The following is a 6,512-nucleotide window of genomic DNA, read 5'->3' as shown; positions in this document are numbered from 1 at the left end:
AGTTCAAGGTCAAGATCAGAGTACAGATAGGTGACCCCCTCGGCCCCCTTTAACATTTGTCCGAACCAATTTTACGTATTTGGCTTAGGTTCCGATATATTCAATTGGGAAATCAAAATTCGCAAACTTGACCTTTATTCGACCTTGCCATGACCTTGATTAACATATCATTTTGAACGTAAAATTTCCCGCTCTTTTCAAATCCGGGGTCAAAAATAGGTGTTCTCATTTAAGAAAATCACTTTGACCTTGAAATAACCTTAAAAATCGAGTTCAAAGTCAAGGTCCTTGGTACCATTACGTGACCCCCTCTGTCCCCTTCTACTTTTGTCTGGACCATTTTTCTCTATCTGACTTAGATTACGAGAAATTCAGGTGGGGAGATTAAAATGGCCCACCGTGTATATGTTTCGAACGGCCCGAGGGTGAAGAGCGGCCGGTTCGTTATGCGGGATGCGGATTGATGTCCGCTCGCCGTGTGGAGACCGCGGTCTTCGTCGCTAGCAGTCCGCTATCCAGCGGCCCCGTAAGATGACGTGGGGTGCAAGTGATTCGCGAAGTTATTCGGCGACGGGAGTTTTCGGCTCCGTGTTTTGGTGTGTCGCCGACTCGAATAAAGCGAGCCAGGTCTATCGAAGCGGCAATCCTGCGGTGATGCACCGCTTCCCAGCGCCTTCGCGCTAGGAGAAGTCCCCCTTATCGGAGGAGTAATGAGAGGCGTAACGTCGCGCGGGCGACGTAGACTTAGGAGCGATAGTAACTCGCGGATGCGGCGAGTATGGCTTCAGTACCGGTGAAGAAGCGAGCGTGGTTCACTTGTATATGCTGCGTCTCTGGCAGCGTCTAAGTGCTGTGCGGACATGAAGGCGAGTACTGCTCGCGTGTATATGCTGCGTCCTTGGCAGCGACTAAGTCCTGTGCGGACGTGAAGGCGAGCTGGGCTCACTTGTATAGGCTGCGTCCCTGGCAGCGACTAAGTCCTGTGCGGACGTGAAGGCGAGCTGGACTCGCGTGTATATGTTGCGTCCCTGGCAGCGATTAAGTCCTGTGCGGACGTGAATGCGACCTGGGCTCGCGTGTATATGCTGCGTCCCTGGCAGCGACTAAGTCCTGTGCGGACGTGAATGCGAGCTGGGCTCGCGTGTAGGCTGCGTCCCTGGCAGCAGAATTCTTGATGACAAGGACGACTCGCGCGGAGTCGTGATCCCAACAGTAAGTTCTGTCGGCGATAATATTCAGGATGTGCAATACGGAAATGTTGCGAAGAGAGACGTCCACCGCAGTGGAGATGTCAAGGTAATCCGAAGTGGTCGCGCGAAGCCTTCTCTCAATCCTCGATCGTATTGAGAAGGTTGGAGATCCGTGGAGTTACCATACACTTCGTAGCACAGATGTCAACGTGTCCTCGGACACTCTAGAGACAGTAGCCCAACGTGCAAGTGCACTCTAAAGGGCTGCGGAGGGTTGTGTAGAGTCACCGAAGACCTAAACACAAATGCCAACGTGTCTACGACACTCTTAAGGCAGTGAAGATCGATGCAGATATGCAAAACGTATACCTCGAGCGAGGCAAGAGCCCAACGTGCTGACGCACTCAAGAAGGCGATATGAAGCTAGATATAGTGCAAAAGAATACCTCAGCGAGGCAGTGACCTGATGTGCAACCGTAGTCAAAGGCCTAGAGTCGGCGTCCGCGGCGTCTTATATAGGCGCCGCACCGAAATTTAACCGCGAGTAACGGCCCCGGCTCGGCGCGCTGTCGCGTAGCGGCGGCGGCGTGAAGCCGCGGCGAGCGGTTGTCGCCCGCGCGCGGAACGCGCCTGATGCACGGCCGCCCGCGATCCGTGCGGACGACAGCTCCCGTACGGAACAATATATTATTCTAATATCCATTCCACTGTCCTCACGATTATTGACATCTGCTCGAATCCGGACCACATCGACTCGCAGCTTATCCCGCACCGAACGCGAAATAGCGTTACAGACTCTAGACTGAATATCCATGTTGCTTCAAACGCAACTGCAACAAATATTATAGAAAATGTGACAAATGTAATTTGTACCTAACCTTTTAAGAAGTATAAAAATTTATTAGAGTTTAACAATGGCTTCAGAGCAAATATAGCTGCATCAAAACAATTGATATGTATTTTTGTGGAAAAATATACTTAAATCAAATATCAAATTATAATTACATTAAAAATGAAGTCATATGTTACATGAAGCATAAACTGTTTTTATTTTTTGTTAAGGAAACCTTTTTCTATTTATTAGGAGAAAATACTGCCAAAATTCAGTGTAAAAATGGATTGGAAAAAATATTTACTAATAAGCTTGGATCTAAATGCTCTTGGTTTGGACGCAAAGGAAATTATCAATTGGGGTCATTACGTTTAATGGAAATTTTAAGAAGTATATAGAGATTAAGATTTTCTTATTTTTATTTATAACTCCCAACTGCGTCGCTGTGTCACGTCCTTGGGCGCGACACCTCGACTCCGCCCTGAGTTAAGGGTGAGAGATCGGGGTTGTTGAGAAGGAGGGTCAGCAGCAAGAAGCCTACTCTACCCTCGGTACCCGTCTCGGTTGCTCTCGGGATAGAGTGCAAGAAGCACAGCTATGGAATCCTCTTAACTCCCCTCCTCCATAATGTAGAACTCGACCGAACAATCTGGGCACGCGGACACAGGCTGCTCTGCCGTCACTGGATCCTGGCAGTCTGAACAGTACTTGGGTTCAATTTGGTGCCCGATTATGAGATAATGGCTCTCTATTTTCCGATATGTGCCAACCGATTCCACCCCGGCCCCCCGAAGGTGGTGGCACAGACTACAAAGGGCAAAATCACCGCTTGGGTCTACAAACGCCCTTATTTGCCATCACCTCCGGTCAGGGATGCCAGCCAGGTACTCCAGTAGCTCTGGTTGGGTTGGCTCTCGGTGTAGACGAAAAGGATTCCTCCGGTACGTTAACATCCCCTTCCTGCAGGCCGATGGGCTTGCACCGGGTAGAGTGTTTGCTGCCGCTTCCGGAGGTATACCTCGTACCGAAGATCACCCTGGATCCGGGGAATACTGCACGGGTAGACGACGGGGTCCACATCTAGCGGTCGCAAGCGCCACCGCGCAATCATGTATCGAGGACCCGTGTACGGGCGGGTATCGACCACCCTCGGTTTGGTCCTCTTAGCCACCCTGATACTCGGGGTGGATGATGGGAATTTGTTCCCTCTGGCGATCTCGTTGGCTGGGACCAGGTTGTGATTTTGGTCCCGCCCGAACACGACGTCGGTTCCCGGCACGCTCCATAGAGGTCCTTCAACAGCCGCCGGACCTGATTTTTCCTTCCCGCTCGTCGGGTCTTTCGCGGGCGCTTCGGGCCCGGAGTAATTGCGCCCGCGCTAGGAGGTACCGAGGGTCCCGCCGATCGGGCCTCTGCCTCGCGAGGAGGTCCCCGAGCTGGGGTCGAGGGAGGGGATTTGGAGGATGAGGGACTGGTGGTGAGGTGGTGCGGCTCGTCCTCACTCTTCCTCGCCACCAGCGCCTCCGGATTAGGAAGGATGTCGGAGCCACAATTGGAATGGTGCGGTTCGTCCTCACTCTGTTCCTCTCGTGGTCCCCAGGATAGAGGGAGGGGTGGGAGATTACGGAGCAACTCGGGTGCCACTCTCTTTGCGAGGTTGGAGGTCAAGGCGAAAGGGCCCCGTGGCAACCGAAGCCCCAGCCGGGTCTTCAGTTGATGCTGCCAATGAGGGCGCGCCGATGTCCTCGGTTCTCTGCAGAATACCGCCCCGGGTAAGAGTGCTGTCGGTTGCTTAGAGGTAGTAGCAACTTGTTGCGGCGAGTTCTGGGAATCCGGGGGCTCCGATTGGTGCTTTTCAGCAACACAATCAGCGAGCATCTGGTCCGGAACAGGTTTTCTTGCCCGATCGAGAAACCTCAAGATCTCATCGGCTTCTCCCGAGGAGAAGAAGACGGAATTGCCGTTATCAAAATTGTCCATTACAATATTTACCATATTTATTTGTCCATTACCAATTTTTACCAAAATTGTCAAAAAACACTTTTATTTAATCGTTCGCGAAATCAGCGTAGTCAGGGAAAATCCCAATTCGGGGTGCCGTAAATCGTCGTAAGTAAACAATATTGCCGATCTCGAAGTCCTATAGTGTAGCCCAGAGTATAGCCGACAGTCTAAGTTCGTGTCCGTGGATAGTCTGAGTCGTGTATATTATATTCAAAAATTTGTGAAAGCCGTGTGAAGAGTCAAAAATCGTAAGTCCAGTAGTGTAGCCAGAAACTGAATCCACTGGTACAGTGATATGATCAGAACTGAATCGTTCGCTACAGTAGCACGGCCAGAGAACTGAACCGACTAATGCAGTAATACGAGCAGTGTGCTGAGCTGACTATTGCAGTAGTATATCCAAGGAATATGTTTTTCTATTGCAGTAGTGTAACCAGAGACAGAGTTGCCCCGACTGATGCGGCTTGCTGGCATATATAGTTTTAGCGCGGACCAAGAAGAAGACGACTTGAGCAGCGAGGGCTCTAAGGCATCCCAGAACAGTGATAGCGCGGACCTGGAAGAAGCCTCGGTAGCAAAATATTTAACCGGGCTTGTTCAAGGCGGGAGATTTGAATTGCGGAACATGTTTTCGTTATTTACAGTAAATCGATTAAATAAATTATCAAAAATTGCTAACTACGTTGTGTTAGCTGCGCTCGACCCGGGGATTAACAAATACGTTGTTATTGTTAGTTACATATTGTTTAGTGAGGTATTTGTTGATCCCGGTATGCGAGTACAGGGCATTAGCGGTTAACAAATGGGGGTTTGCTAACTTATTAAATAACTTATTACTAGTGCGATTAATTATTTATAACTTATATCTAATTAATCTATATTATAATTAATAACTAATGGTCCTTATATGTTAGTAAATTATGTAGTAATGGAGCTCCCTTGTTTACATAACATTTCTTTTCCTCTATTAACGACTTTGTAATTAGCAAAATGGCGGTCCTCAACTCTTCGGTATTTGGTGCTTGGGATTTTAACAATGTTACAGTTAAATATTGCAAGAAACCGTGAATTTAAAGTTAAACAAATGACTGGATTGTTGCTTCACAGTGTGAGCTTTCGAACTAAACAAAATTGTTAATTAACAAATTGATATTTCGGTAACCGAGGGACTTAGAGTTAAACAAATGACTGAATTGTTGTTCCCACGGTGTGAGCTTTTGAATTAAACAAAGTCGCTAATTAACAAATTAATATCTCGGCAAGCGAGGGACTTAGAGTTAAACAAATAACTAAATTGTTGTTCCCACGGTGTGAGCTTTTGAATTAAACAAAGTCGCTAATTAACAAATTAATATCTCGGCAAGCGAGGGACTTAGAGTTAAACAAATAACTAAATTGTTGTTCCCACGGTGTGAGTTTTTGAATTAAACATGGTCGTTAATTAACAAATTAATAACTCGGCAACCGAGGAGCTTAGAGTTAAACAAATAACTGAATTGTTCTTCCCAAGGTGTGAGCTTTTGAATTAAACAAGGTTGTTAATTAACAAATTAATATCTCGGCAACCGAGGGATTTAGAGTTTAACAAATAACTGAATTGTTGTTCCCACGTTGAGAGCTTTTGAATTAAACATAGTCGTTAATTAACAATTTAATATCTTGGCAACCGAGGGACTTAAAGTTAAACAAATGACTGAATTATTGTTCCCACGGCGCAAGCTTTCGAATTAAGCAAAGTCCTAAATTAACAAATTGATATCTCGGTAACCGAGGGACTTAGAGCTAAACAAATGACTGAATTGTTGTTCCCATGGCGCAAGCTTTCGAATTAAGCAAAGACCTTAATTAACAAATTGATATCTCGGCAACCGAGGGACTTAGAGCTAAACAAATGACTGAATTATTGTTTGAACAGTGTGGACAAAGTGACCGAAAACGAATGGGGGCAGAAAAAAGTTTTTCGTGCTCGTGTGCGTCACGCAGGGACGTGACAGCTGACGGCGTAAAGGGAAGTTATTTATTTCATTTGTTTGTTACCGTTTTTCTTACCAGTTAAAAACCTCAAAGCGTAACATCTTATTTTTGGTAAATGTTTTTATTTTAAATTATGAAAATATAATAAATAACTTTATTATATTTATAAGTGCAATAAGAAAACATTTTCCTTTGTACACGGATAAAAACTTTCAAGATCACGTATCGTCATGGTTTAAAAAAACTTACGCAAAAACTAGACAACTGAGAGAAGAAGCAGATATATTTTTAATGAATAATATGTATAAGTGACATTGTTCTTAAAATATATTTTTCATAACACTAATGAATCTATCTGTTACAGTCTGAGATGAGAAAGAAAATACCAAAGTCTAAGAATAGATATAAATTCAGATACATTTTTCCACTTATTCATATTTTTAAGTAACTTCCGTGCAATTTTATTTAAACGTTTAAATATTATAAAGCTGTTATATATACAGGGTGAGTCA

This window comes from Odontomachus brunneus, unplaced genomic scaffold (genome assembly GCF_010583005.1).
Source record: "Odontomachus brunneus isolate Ranch 3 - 2012 unplaced genomic scaffold, Obru_v1 Obru_scaffold_292, whole genome shotgun sequence".
Lineage (NCBI taxonomy): Eukaryota > Metazoa > Arthropoda > Insecta > Hymenoptera > Formicidae > Odontomachus > Odontomachus brunneus.
The sequence above is the reverse complement of the archived record's forward strand: the minus strand, read 5'-3'. Positions refer to the sequence as shown.